The sequence below is a fragment of the Salvelinus sp. IW2-2015 genome, unplaced genomic scaffold, assembly GCF_002910315.2.
Source record: "Salvelinus sp. IW2-2015 unplaced genomic scaffold, ASM291031v2 Un_scaffold1757, whole genome shotgun sequence".
Lineage (NCBI taxonomy): Eukaryota > Metazoa > Chordata > Actinopteri > Salmoniformes > Salmonidae > Salvelinus > Salvelinus sp. IW2-2015.
Window position 1 is genome coordinate 59,235 of NW_019943138.1, and position 15,039 is coordinate 74,273.

Consider the following 15,039-nt stretch of genomic DNA (forward strand, 5'->3'; position numbering starts at 1 on the left):
ACTGCAGAATTTCTGAGGTGAATTATGAACAGTAAYCTGTAGCCAGATGCTGTAGTTGTTGCTTGTGATTTATGTACACTATCGGTCAAACGTTTTAGAACACCTACTCATTCAAGGGTTTTTATTTTTACTATTTTCTACATTGTTGAATAATAGTGAAGACATCAAAACTATGAAATAACACATTTGGAATTATGTAGTAACCAAAAAAAGTGTTAAACAAATCAAAATATATTTTATATTTGAGATTCTTCAAGTAGCCACCCTTTGGCCTTGATGACAGCTTTGCACACTCTTGGCATTCTCTCAACCAGCTTCACCTGGAATGCTTTTCCAACAGTCTTGATTGACTTCCCACATATGCTGAGCACTTGTTGGCTGCTTTTCCTTCACTCTGCGGTCCGACTCATCCCAAACCATCTCAACAGCTACAAAGAATACAGATAAACTCTCTCGGTAGGTACTGTGGTCTACAGCTTATCATGAGATACTCTACCTTAGGCGAGCAATAGCTCACATGCGGAGATCATCAGTTCACCCACACCGCATCTCACAAAGACACGGCGGTTGGAACCCAAAATTTGAACTCCAGATCAAAGGACAAATTTCCACCGGTCTAATGTCCATTGCTCATGTTTCTTGGCCCAAGCAAGTCTCTTCTTATCGGTGTCCTTTAGTAGTGGTTTCTTTGCAGCAATTCAACCATGAAGGTCTGATTCACGCAGTCTCCTCTGAACAGTTGATGTTGAGATGTTTCTGTTACTTGAACTCTGAAGCATTTATTTGCGCTGCAATTAACTCTAATGAACTTATCCTCTGCAGCAGAGGTAACTCTAGGTCTTTCTTTCCTGTGGCGGTCCTCYTGAGAGCCAGTTTCATCATAGCACTTGAAAGTTCTTAATTTTCCACATTGACTGACCTTCATGTCTTAAAGTAATGATGGACTGTCGTTTCTCTTTGCTTATTTGAGCTGTTCTTGCTATAATATGGACTTGGTCTTTTACCAAATAGGGCTATCTTCTGTATAACCCCCTACCTTGTCATAACACAACTGATTGGCTCAAACGCATTAAGGAAAGAAATTCCACAAATTATTTTAAGAAGGCACACCTGTTAATTGAAATGCATTCCAGGTGACTACCTCATGGAGCTGGTTGAGAGAATGCCAAGAGTGTGCAAAGCTGTCATCAAGGCAAAGGGTGGCTACTTTGATTTGGTTGCTACATCATTCCGTATGTGTTATTTCATAGTTAGTGTAGAAAATAGTAAAAATAAAGAAAAACCCTTTAATGAGTAGGTGTGTCCAAACCTTTGACTGGTAGTGTATGTATTTTTTGTGGTTTGTTGAGATACAATACCGATATTATTAAGCTGAAGGGCGGCGCACAGACGGCACTCTCCGTATTGACCTTGATGTCTATTGTAAGAATAAAACCAACTAGACTTTCTCTGCCAGTGTACGCCACATGTCACCATGGAGACCACAAAGCAAAAACACAGACTGATTTCATTGTGGAAGACTAATTATATTTATTAAAAAAAGACAGTCATTCAGTGGTCATGTCAAAAAAGGCATTTGTTATATTTAGTAAATAAAATAGTTATTTCACTCAGCATTTAACCATTACATACACTCATTTTAACTTATTAAAAATTAACTGGTCATTTAATACTGACTAATATTACACCAGACAGTAAATACACCAACATGGATTCGTAATAGTCATTATTAACTACAAAACAGAATCATTCTAGAGAAGAAAAATACATCAAACCCCACATCTGGTCCAAAAGTGCAAACGCATCACTACGACAACTCAACTGGCACAGCCACTAGCTCGAGCTGAGGTATTTGTGTCCAAACCACACTATGGCCACATTAGTATTATATTTTTTTTTTTAAAAGCACAGTCTGCATCTCTGTTTGAGACGGTTTCATGCTTGTCGTGTAAACTCGGCTTCATACTACAACCCTGTTATATTGCAGAGCTGCAGTATCCAGTCATGAGCAATACTGAGTTTTAGTGATTGTCTGTGGCGCACCCCACCGATCGCCGTGTCTGTGGCGCACCCCACCGATCGCCGTGTCTGTGGCGCACCCCACCGATCGCCGTGTCTGTGGCGCACCCCACCGATCGCCGTGTCTGTGGCGCACCCCACCGATCGCCGTGTCTGTGGCGCACCACCACCGATCGCCGTGTCTGTGGCGCACCACCACCGATCGCCGTGTCTGTGGCGCACACCACCGATCACATCAAATACAGTCACCATTTAAATAGTGGAGCTAGGGAGACTGTCCTGTCAAGGCCAGGGCGACCAGCTGTTGATCACATCAATTACAGTTTAAATTTGAGATGAGGGCTTTTAATAGCCTGGGTATCAGTCTGTTTGTACTATTATTTTGCCAGTCTTGTCATGCCAAACAGTTGACATGAAAGCACAGATCTGGTACCAGGCTAAAGCTTTTCACGCCATCCATAGTAAATTAGCTATATAATCCTTCAACAGGGCTTTCTAAGTTCAGTCATGATTGTTTGACTGATTGTTGAACAGGTTGCCAAACAGTACTATATATATATACACACACACAGAGGATGCAACAAAATGCTTTGAAACAATTCAACTACTCTGTATGTAAAGTCTTTTTTTTTTTTTATATTCAGGAATGCAAGTGGTTATATGTTGAACGTCCTTTGAGTTCTAGAAGTGGTTCTAGAATGTGGTTCTAGAATGTGGTTCTAGAGTCGAAGCTGTTCCGTGTCGTCTTTGAGCGTTTGCGACTCCTGGGTGATGGGACCTCCCTCGCGGGTCTGGCCCAGGGATGATGCGATGACGTCCACCGCCATGGAAGCGGTGCTCGCCACCGCCTCACGACTCGCCCCCAGGGCTGGGTTGACCTCCACAAGGTCCATCACCGACAACAACCCTGGAGATTAAACACAAACACAAAATATTAGTTTCAGTACCTTTTTTTTGTAGAATGTTGCAGACAGAAAATGTACTTCAAAGAATGTTACATATTGAAATGTTACTTCATAGAAAACTGTTCTTATCGTACCAACAGCGTAAGTATATAAACCACTCAAGTAATGCAATAACTATTCTCATCCTACCAAGAGTCTGGCATAGCTTAGAGGAAAAGTTTAAGTTTAATGACAGACCTTTCCCCATAATTTCTTATAAAATGTATTGTTATAGTGTTCCTGTGTTATGGATCATTCTAGTGTTCCTGTGTTATAGATCATTATTGCGTGCCTGTGTTGTGGATCTCCTCTGTGATCCAGATTCCTTCTCTGTAGGTCAGACCTCCGTTTACTGGTGTTCCTGTGGCCGGGGCCAAAGACGGGTCCATCGCATCAATGTCAAAACTCAGATGGATCGGCCGCTGCTTCCTGTTGGACAAGAGAAGAAGACAATAAGTGTTCAGAATACAGTTCAGTGAATCAGTCAACTTTCAACTCAAATCCAAACTGTCACCTCAATACATCTATGGGGCCTGATGTAATTGACACAACGAAAGGCTCAAAGTCAGTCTATACAGTAAGCTGCTTATTTAGTTCATAACATTACTCCTTAAATCTTTAACAGTAATTCAATTACCTTGACAAGAGGTGGTCAAAAGTGACTTCCATGACTCTCTGGATGCCGAGCCTGTCGATGTCTCTCATTGAGAAGTACTGGACACCCAAGTCCTTTAGGATGTCGCTGTGAGGAGAAAGGAGAGTAGAATGTCACGAGGAGGATGTCAGGAAGTGTATTTAAAAAAAACTGGTGGAATTTTGTGGACAGATTAATTTTCATTTCACATTTAGCAGACACTCTTATCCAGATCAACTGATGAACAACTTTCAGGCTACCTGTGTGTACTGGAGGCCCGTCAGAATCTTGACCACTTTGACCAATCAGAAATAAATAAATCACTGTGTCTTGGATGCTCATAAAACTCCAGACCTCTCTCCCCCCTCTGCTCTCTCTCTCCCCCCTCTCTGCTCCCTCTCTCCCCCCTCTCTGCTCTCTCTGAGGAACCCAGAACAATATGTGACCACTTGGTTAAGGCAACACCCGTAGTGCCTAGGACACCCAAACCAGAGTGGCCACAGCTAAGTCCAAGGAGCCTGACTCTCTCTGGAAGTTGCTGTAGCTCTGCCTGGGATATCTAGCCTACATTGTCTATAGGATGAGACACAGGGCTCGTTCTAGCTTGGTATGTCGGGGTGGGAAATTGGAAATGTAAATTGGGCCAAATTAGAGTTAATAATGCATTTGTACTGAACAAAAATATAAATACAACAATTAAGATTTTACTAAGTTATAGTTCATATAAGGAAATCAGTCAATTGAAATAAATTACTTATATGGATTTCACATGACTGGGAATACAGATATGCATCTTGTTGGTCTCAGATACACTACATGATCAAAAGTATGTGGACACCTGCTTGTCGAACATCTCATTCCAAAATCATTGGCATTAATATGGAGTTGGTCCCCCCTTTTCTGCTATAACAGCCTCCACTCTTCTGGGAAGGCTTTCCACTAGATGGGGTTGAGGTCAGGGCTCTGTGCAGGCCAGTCAAGTTCGTCCACACCGATCTCGACAAACCATTTCTGTATGGACCTCACTTTGTGCATGGGGGCTATTGTCATGCTGAAACAGGAAAGGGCCTTCCCCCAAAATGTTGCCACAAAGTTGGAAGCACAGAATCGTCTAGAATGTCATTGTACGCTGTAGCATTACGATTTCCCGTCACTGGAGCTAAGGGGCCTAGCCTGAACCATGAAACTTCCCCAGACCATTATTCCTCCTCCACCAAACTTTACAGTTGGCACTATGCATTCGGGCAGGTAGCGTTCTCCTGGCATCCGCCAAACCCAGATTCGTCAGACGGTGAAGCGTGATTCATCATTCCAGGTCCTGGCGCTGTCCTTTCAGCACCTTTCACTTAAAAATMGCCTTTTTGTCTTTTTACTTAAAATGACATTTTAACAAGATCCGTTTGCCTACGCCTAATAGTATTATTATAAATAGAAGATTATCACTTCTCACAATGGTGCTCTTTTAGTAAAGTTAGATCAAAGCTGAATCAATGTCTTGTAAGATCACATAATTATTCATTATTATTAATAATGTTTTTATAATTATTCGTATTTTACATAATAGAACTGTATATATACTACCGTTGAACAGTTTGGGGTCACTTAGAAATGTCCTTGTTTTCACAAGAAAACAGACATGAAATGAGTTGCAAAATGAATAGGAAATATAGTCAAGATGTCGACAAGGTTATAAATAATGTTTTTTTTTGTGTCCTTCAAACTTTGCTTTTATTACAATTACAGCCTTGCAGACCTTTGGCATTCCAGTTGTCAATTTGTTGAGGTAATTTGAATAGATTTCACCCCGTGCTTCCTGAAGCACCTCCCACAAGTTGGATTGGCACTTCTTATGTACCATACGGTCAAACTGCTCCCACAACAGCTCAATAGGGTTGAGATCCGGTGACTGTGCTGGCCACTCCTCTGTACAGTGTCTGTTCTTTTACCCATCTTAATCTTTTATTTTTATTGACCAGTCTGAGATATGGCTTTTTCTTTGCAACTCTGCCTAGAAGGCCAGCATCCCGGAGTCGCCTCTTCACTGTTGACGTTGAGACTGGTGTTTTGCGGGTACTATTTAATGAAGCTGCCAGTTGAGGACTTGTGAGGTGTCTGCTTCTCAAACTAGACACTCTAATGTACTTGTCCTCTTGCTCAGTTGTGCACCGGGGCCTCCACCTCCTCTTTCTATTCTGGTTAGAGACAGTTTGCGCTGTTCTGTGAAGGGAGTAGTACACTGCGTTGTACGAGATCTTCAGTTCCTTGGAAATTTCTCACATGGAATAGCCTTAATTTCTCAGAACCAAATTAGACTGACGAGTTTCAGAAGAAAGGTCTTTGTTTCTGGCCATTTTGAGCCTGTAATCGAACCCACAAATGCTGATGCTTCAGATACTCAACTAGTCTAAAGAAGGCCAGTTTTATTGCTTCTTTAAATCAGAACAGTTTTCAGCTGTGCTAACATAATTGGAAAAGGGTTTTCTAATGATCAATTAGCCTTTTAAAATTATAAACTTGGATTAGCTAACACAACGTGCCATTGGAACACAGGACTAATGGTTGCTGATAATGAGCCTTTGTACGCCTATGTAGATATTCCATTACGAAAAATATAGATGAAAACTCTTGGTAGATAGTGTGATCTACAGCTTATCATGAGGTTGTTTACCTCAGGCGAGCAATACATCGAGACTTACTTAAAATTAGACATCGCGCACCAGCTGTTATTGACAAATAGACACACACCATCACCCCTCGTCTTGCCGGACGTACCTGTTCTGTCCTGCCGATGCACGGTAAACCCAGCCAACTGTATGTTATCCATGTCGTCGTTCAGCCACGACTCGATGAAACACAAGATATTATAGTTTTCAATGTCCAACGTTGGTAGGATAGTCTCGAACGGAGCTTATCCAGTTTATTCTCCAGTGATTGCACGTTGGCCAATAGATTCAGACGGTAGAGGCCGGGTTACCCACTCGCCGACGAATTCTCACAGAGATGGTATTAACATCTAGATACTGCCCAACCCTGGCATACTGTGGTGTGACAGTGGTATGTGGTTGACAGTGGTATGTGGTTGACAGTGGTATGTGGTTGAATGAACCAAGTTCAACTATAATTCGATAAGAGCGTCTGCTAAATGACAAAAAATGTAATGCGTTTTAACCGTGTTATAAATCGTAATCTACAGAGTAGTGTACTTGGTAGTATACAGAGTTGTGTACTTACTACTCTCCAGGGTCGACGTCTCTCAGGCCAATGTAGACCAGGTCCTTAGCTGACAGGAAGGGCCTCATCCAGCTGAACCCTGGCAGCTCTGGCATCTACAGACACAACAACAAAAACAACAAGTAACAGGTCAGTATCAGATGGTAGGGAGAATATAGCCTGGTATCCAGATCTGTTAGTGCTGTATAGCCAACACTATGGTCACTGAGGCTGTAGGGAGAATATAGCCTGGTATCAGATCTGTTAGCTATAAGCCAACTCTATGGTCTGAGGCTGTAGGGAGAATATAGCCTGGTATCCAGATCTGTTAGTGCTGTATAGCCAACACATATGGTCACTGAGGCTGTAGTGGAGAATATAGCCTGGTATCCGATCTGTTAGTGCTGTATAGCCAACACTTGGTCACTGAGGCTGTAGGGGAATATAGCCTGGTATCAGATCTGTTAGTGCTGTATAGCCAACTCTATGGTCACTGAGGCTGTGGGGGAATATAGCCTGGTATCCAGATCTGTTAGTGCTGTTAGCCAACTCTATGGTCACTGAGGCTGTAGGGGATATACCTGGTATCCAGATCTGTTAGTGCTGTATAGCCAACTCTGTGGTCACTGAGGCCACAGGGTAACACTTGGACATGGCACCTTCAATTTGAAAACCCACAGACTTCCCGGTGGTTACCCCAGGCAACCAGAGAAGTAAGCATGGCCTGGGTTAGGGGGTCAGGGTATGAGAATGCATGTCACAAGAATGCATGTTCTACTAACATCTGTCATCTTACCTTGTTTGCAGCCTTTGAGCATGAAGGCAACGACTGTCCGTGAAGTTCCCTGAGGGGAGGTGAGGGGCGTGTTTATGTCAGCGTGGGCGTCGACCCAGATCAGACACAGGTCAGGACACTGCCGGGCGTGGCCTTCCACTGACCAATGGCAGGCTGCGGGGTAAGATCAGGAAGTGGGTTAGAATACAATCTCTGTTTTATTATAGATTTTAATGACATGTAATACATCTGTTTTCTCTGTTCCCCCCCCAGGGCAACGCTGACTGTCCCCCCCAGGGCAACGCTGACTGTGTTACACAACCCTGAAAACTGCTGTGCTATGTTTTTTATTTAACCTTTATTTAACTGGCAAGTCAGTTAGAACAAATTCCTATTTTACAATGATGGCTACCCGGCCAAATCCTTCCTAAACCGCCCAAATCCTCCTCACCACGGCCACCACCTCCTAACCGGATAACCCTCCTCAACCTGCAGTCGCAAATCCGCCCTACCCGGGCAAACCTCCCTAACAACGGGCCAACCCTCCCCTAACCCGGGCAAACCTCCTCCAACACGGGCCAAACCCTCTCCAACCCGGGCAAACACTCCCCAACCAGGGCAAACCCTCCCCAACAGGGCCAAACCTCCCAACCAGGGCCAAACCCTCCCCAACCAGGGAAACTCCCCTAACCGGGGCCAAACCCTCACCTAACCGTACGACGCTGGCCAATTGTGTGCTCTTACGTCTCTAGGTCCTAAGCCTGCTAATGCCATTTCCTAACTCTGTCAATGTTGCTAAAATAGCATATGTGTTGGTTCGCTGAGAACATGAAGGGTTTGTTGTGGGTTACCTGTGGTCTCCTCCCAGCATGGGGTGAGTGTGTCCGGCTCCCACAGCGTTGCTAACGGCCTGAAGCAGTTGTTAGCTCTGACCACGTGCGAGGGAAGGGGACATTCATGTAGGGTCGTCCTTCTCCAGATGCTGGAAGCTCAGGTCTCCAAAGTCCATGCCATGGGATATCTGCACAAGGAAAAAAAAGGTATGGTTAACTACACACCGGCTTAATTCACAGCAAATGGTATGATGAATTGGAGCACGAATGGAAATGTACAGTGGCTTAGTGCAGCTAGAAGTATGTGGTCCCAGATCTGAGAGATAGAAAATACTGTGGTCCAGATCCTGAGAGCTAGAAATACTGTGGCCCAGATCCTGAGAGCTAGAATACTGTGCCCCAGATCCTGAGAGCTAGAAGTACTGTGGCCCAGATCCTGAAGAGCTAGAGTACTGTGGCCCAGATCCTGAGAGCTAGAAGTACTGTGGCCCCAGATCCTGAGAGCTAGAAATACTGTGGCCCCAGATCCTGAGAGACTAGAAATACTGTGGCCCAGATCCTGAGAGCTAGAATATTGTGGCCCAGATCCTGAGAGATAGAAGTACTGTGGCCAGATCTGAGAATAGAGTACTGTGGCCCCAGATCCTGAGAGATAGAAGTACTGTGGCCCCAGATCCTGAGAGATAGAAATACTGTGGGCCAGATCCTGAGAGATAGAAATACTGTGGGCCAGATCCTGAGAGATAGAAATACTGTGGTCCCAGATCCTGAGAGATAGAAATACTGTGGCCCCAGATCCTGAGAGCTAGAAGTGCCGTGGCCCCAGATTCATAAATGGCCTTGGCCAGTTCGTGCTCCGGTTTGTCAGGGCAGAATTTCCACTGTCACATTACGCGTTAGGTAGGCTACATGTCTTTGAAGCATTAGTTCAACTCTTTCTCCAGGCTCTGATGTCCAACCTCCTCTACCCTGACTGACTTCACACACCCCTCTCCTATCATCTCTGATGTCCAACCCCCTCTACCCTGGCTCTCCTCACACACCCCTCTCGTATCATCTCTGATGTCCAACCCCCTCTACCCTGACTGACTTCACACACCCCTCTCCTATCATCTCTGATGTCCAACCCCCTCTACCCTGGCTCTCCTCACACACCCCTCTCCATACCATCTCTGATGTCCAACCCCCTCTACCCTGGCTCTCCTCACACACCCCTCTCCATACCATCTCTGAATGACGAGGTGGAGTCATTCAAGCCGTTTGCTGGAACCGCTGTCTGTCTGACTGGGCACTACTTTCCACGTGTCCCATTTCCCATGTGTGTCCTCTCAGGTTTCTCTAAGACCAGATCACCCTCTGATACCACGGCAACGGGCAGAGTAAACAGAGGAATTCTCCCCAGAAAGTGTGCTGCACCGACGGTACTGGTATTGGCACCTCGGGACTAATGACTTATGAGTTGAAGTAAACAACAAATTTGAGACGCCACTTGTAGGTGACAATGTTCCATTTGATAGCGGTGTCGTGTCACTCTGCTGGTCGGGAGGGGACCAATGTGGTGCCTCGTTACCATTTAAGACAGGGGTGGAAAACTCCAGTCATCAGGGGCCAGAGTAGTGTCACACCCCCCCCCCCATTCTTAGCAAACACAGCCGATTAAACTAATTGCATTCTAAACCGGAGATCATGAATATTTGATTATTGGAGTCAGGTGTGTTGGCTGAGGCAAAAGTATCACACCAATCAGGTCACCTTGGGGACTGGAATTGCTCTCCCAGATAAAAGATCTCTCCCCATGTTACCATCTTAGACCCCTTGGACAGGAATAGCTCAACCCAGTGCCTCTCTGTTAATGTAATCATAATCTAATATGTTTTTGAACTTGACTCAATGTCTGTGATATTTAATGCAGTTGACAGGGGTAGAGTTTCCCTTCTTGGCAAGTGCACAATGTCAGATCATCTCAGCTATAAGGAGGATACAATTTATAGTCTCCCTTGTTGCCAAATTGGCATCAGCAGAAGTAAGGCTATTTACTTTCCATACTTTCGTTTTTAATAAACGGCCCATTTTAGCAGTTTGAAGTCCATTTTTAGAGACAACTAAAATAGCACCATATGTACATGCTTGGGCACAGCAGGAGATGCCCAAAGCAGTTGAGCACCAAGCTCTCTATAGACTAGACTATAGGCCATACTCAAGGATGTGTAAAATGGAACATTTAGTATCCAAGGAGCAGCAAATTACAATTGAGGCCCATCCAGACTATATATGAGGCCCATCCAGACTATATATGAGGCCCATCCAGACTAAATGAGGCCCATCCAGACTACATGAGGCCCATCCAGACTAGGCCTAACACTACGCCTACAACTAGGCTAGAAAAAAAGGGTTTAGGCTTAAATGCCATAAAATCTCCTAAAACTAGTATCTTCATAAAATTATTGTTTTTTTTAAAGAATATGGGGGTTTGATGTCTTTCCAGAAAGTATGTCAGTCGTCCACATCCGACAACGGGGGAAAAACGGCATCTAAAGATAGGCTTCTCGTATTACACCGCCGGCCGGCCACAGGAACCGTCGATTGCGTAACTGCCTAGAAACGGACAAGAAGCATCCTTGTCTTGCCATGTGCGCGCTCCAGCTGAGTGCTCAGGGACACAAGCCGGGCTAAGATTACAGGGACGTGATTTGCACATTCCAGAATTTAACCTGAACTTGAAGTGAAAAGCTTTATGAGATTGTTTGTGTCTGATAAATATCCACTCTGGGACATCCCAGTCCTCATTTTTTTTAAACGAACTGATAATAATCTACTGGTTTAGAAGGGTCACCATCTTGCCTGACGAAATGAGTGCGTATCTTTGCTCAGACCGGGCTATAGTCTCCCCAGGCAGATGGGTTGTCTGCCACATTAACAATGTTTCTAGACTACCCAACTAACTGACGCTTTAAACATGGCCTGTTATGCCGATAAATAACCGTTCAATGGGGGATTCCTAGCCTAGCATATACTGATGGGGTTTCTCTTCTCACAATTAGGATCTGACCACATAATATGTTATGTATGACTTCGATCATAATCCATTGGTTTAGATGTGGCAGCATCTTGTCTGACGAAATTTGTGCGCCTCCTTGCTCAGATTGGTCAATGGTCGTTAAAACAAGCCCGTGGTCTACTCTGGATTGGAACCCACAGTCTGGGTGTTTACGGTCACATGGAGCCGGCTATGTGATGCAGTCTCGCTGTTACACACAAAAAACAAAAAATTCGTATCGTCTTTCAAGCATTCAAGGCAGCGATAGGGCCCCCTATTCATCTATGATAGGCAGAAGTGTACAAAGGGATGGTTGCAATGGGAGGAGAGAACTTGTTTTTCGGAGAAAGCTCTGTGCATGCCGGGCCCCGGGAACGGTTGATTGCATAACTGACTGTACAGTGACGACAGCAGACTTGCCAACCCTTTCTCGCCCGTGTGACCCAACAAAACCGTTCTTTTAATTACAAGAACGTTATCCTTTTAGATAAAAAATAAATAATCTGTGTTGATCGCCAGCATTCAAGGTATGAGCAATACCTGTGTTTGATTTCTTTGACAATATATACTTATGTTAAAGACTGACGTAATACATAGCCTAAAGCCCAATGGTTTTACTTCCGAGAACTGAATGACTCAGGGAAGCAGCTCTTGCATGAATCATTAACCTATTTTAGGGTTAGAATAAGTATTACAAGATCATTTTAATACAACAGTACATTTAGCAGTTTGTTTTTAAACACATTAAATAAGATGTTCCATCACTTACCCAGATTTGAAAGCCTCTCGATCAGACCGGCATCCCTGATGGCTTTGGGTCCATGCTCCACCCCTCTCCTTTTCTACAGGAAAATAACAGCAAAGTTCAATAATTCTGGTAAACGTAATACCCTAATCAAATAACCATATTAAACGAATGGTTTCTAATAGGATATGAGCTTTTTCCATACCTGTCCTTTTGAAAATGGGGCTCCTAAAACAGCCACAGAATGCGTTCTGCTCTGACAGGTATTGTTGAGTTGAGTCCGTAGAAGACGACACAGTGGGCCTCTCAAAGCCATTTTAAAATTCTATTTAATTTATCCGTTGACTTCAAAATAATTTATAACGACCAAGGCTGAGATTCAAACGTGAATTCAAACGCTCTTCTTGTAGGATCCCACTCCGACGATGGTGACGCTTTGATGTGAGCGCACGTCGGGGGGGATGGTTTTATGCTCTTTTGATCTCATTAATATTCATGAGGGGATGAATGGCGGTCAGGATTAAGAGCACGAGCAACTGAAATTTGTCTCTAAATACCTTGTAGAGTTTGAAAATATTTTAACCCTATATCACATGTAAATTCACCCAATGCCAAGCGTTAAATCTGAAAACACAAGAATTAATTCCGTGTCCTTATTCAGAAATCCCGTTACCTCATTAAGGAAGACATGCGTCAATACTGTAAAACGATGCCTTCGAACTAGCCAATGAGATGTATCCAATAGATGGGTTTGTTCCAAAGGCGTGTCTTGTGTTTCCAAAATGCACCCATTGTCCCGCAATTTCTAAGGGGCAGACATTTCCACAGCAAACCGTGGTTGACATAACCTGGATGTCTGCCTTCCATAATCGTTCAAAACATAGCCTATCAGATGTCGGCCTGCACCCCATGTTTACATGTAAGTGACCAGCTGACCATAAACGACGTGCCTTACTAGTGGCTATTCTGCCTTCCCCTAAAAATAGTTGGTAGGCTACAGGTATAGCCTAGGGTCCTAGGCTTCTTGAAATATGAATATATTATTAGAATAGAATAACTTTCCCCTCAAGGAAACTTCTTTTTGGAGTGGTTCATAAAATGAATAAATAACATAAACATAGTAGCTAGGTTAACATAAAAACTAATTTAAACAAACAAAGAGTACTTGTGCCGCTCTCCATGGTGATGGCTGGGCCGGTGTCTCTGTTAATTTGATAAGGAGAGTTTATGCTGTGCGGTAGCCCCCTAGGCTAGTACAGGCATTGGCTTACAAATGGGAAGCTAGCTGTTATATTGAAAAATAGAACAGAAAGTAGCACACCAATTGCCAAAAGGGTACAAATACAGTGGTTTGTGTCTGTTATCCTGTGTTGTGTTATCTGTTTTTGAGCAAAAACAAAAACCGGTATGAAGCCAAGTTTACTATAATAAGCAGGGTAATTTTCATACAGAATATACATTTCTGTCGACCTCAAGCGTTGAAAAATATTAACGCGCTTAAAAAAAAAACATATCCCACAATGCATTGCGAAAAACATCATTTTTAGCGGCATAACGTAGCTAGCAAATTAGCTATTGAAGACCGATAAAATATTGTTCATTAAGGTTATACAAGGTTACAGTGTGTGTATACGTCGCCCGGTTTCAGGTATGTACGTCCCACTCTTTTAGCAAACGTTTATAACGTTAGAATAGCTAGCAAGTTAGCAACATTAGTTAGCTAGCTATTTAGCTTGCGTGGTAGCTTCAGTAGCTTAACTAACGATGGCTAATAGGAAGTGTGTAATAGAAAAAGCTTATTCTATTAAATTCTATTAACTAGGCAGCCAGTTGGCCTACAAGATTTAACTTCATTAGTGTAATGTTTAAAGTCAATTGTAGGTAATGTAGGCTAACCAAACACCCAGCTTAGCGCTTAACTAAGTTAGCCTAGCTAGCTATCTCCGCAGGCCAGAATGTATTCATGGATACCCCCATGCCATGGTAATCCTTGAACCTGTTTTTCCTTTACATTTCATCCAGGTCACTGCACCTCCCAAGATGTCGTACCCCCCTCACCTGAACCGCCTCCCCCAGTTGCCCCCCGGGATTTGCCCTCCCCAATTCGCGGGGTTCCCCCAGGGAGTACCAGCAGGTGAGATACATTTTAGTCTGAGTGATCAAACTGGATGTTATCAGAGGCTACCAGAACCCTTTTCAGTTTTTTAATCATCTATTGCTATGTTGATTAAAGGCGTCTTACGTGCATTGATCTGATCTTCTGTTATATACTATTGCAATGCTTAAAGGCCAGATCAATGCCAGTGGTCTGGACAGACCATAATATTGTGACTATAATGTTGAGCACCAAGATTCCAAAGAAACCCCCAAGGATTGTGGTCAAGATACATTTTTTTAATTTTTATTATAATGTTTTAATCATTTGGCTGCTGCACCCTGGGAGCTGATTTATCTAGAGAATGATTTAAATCACACTACAGAATGTTTTATTGATTTGCTCACTGAGGTAATGGACCATCATGCATCAGTAAGAACAAGTACTGTTGGGACTCGTCCGTCTCCATGGACTGATGATGAGGCGTTTCCTCAAAGAAATATGACAAAAGACTTAACTTAATATTACGTAATTATGCCGTTAAATGAAATTATAAGGGGGGGAAAAAGCGTTATTTTATAAAAATGCTTTTATTGATTGATTGATTGTTAAAAGGTATGGAATACAGTGAAGGGCTTACTTGATACATCTATCTCATAATGCCCGTCTTGTGTGGAGGTTGACTGGAAAACTAATTTACTGAGAGATAATGTAAACACCAATTCTTCCAAACAAGCTATTGTCCAA

At 43.4% G+C, this 15,039-nt stretch overlaps 2 pseudogenes; one reads left to right on the forward strand and one right to left on the reverse strand.

The window, feature by feature from the left end:
* Positions 1–2,597: 2,597 nt before the first annotated feature.
* On the reverse strand, positions 2,598–12,601 carry LOC112071887 (arginase-2, mitochondrial-like; annotated as a pseudogene).
* Positions 12,602–13,714: 1,113 nt separating this feature from the next.
* LOC112071888 (RNA-binding protein 25-like) overlaps positions 13,715–15,039 on the forward strand; it is a 46,525-nt pseudogene continuing 45,200 nt past the window's right edge.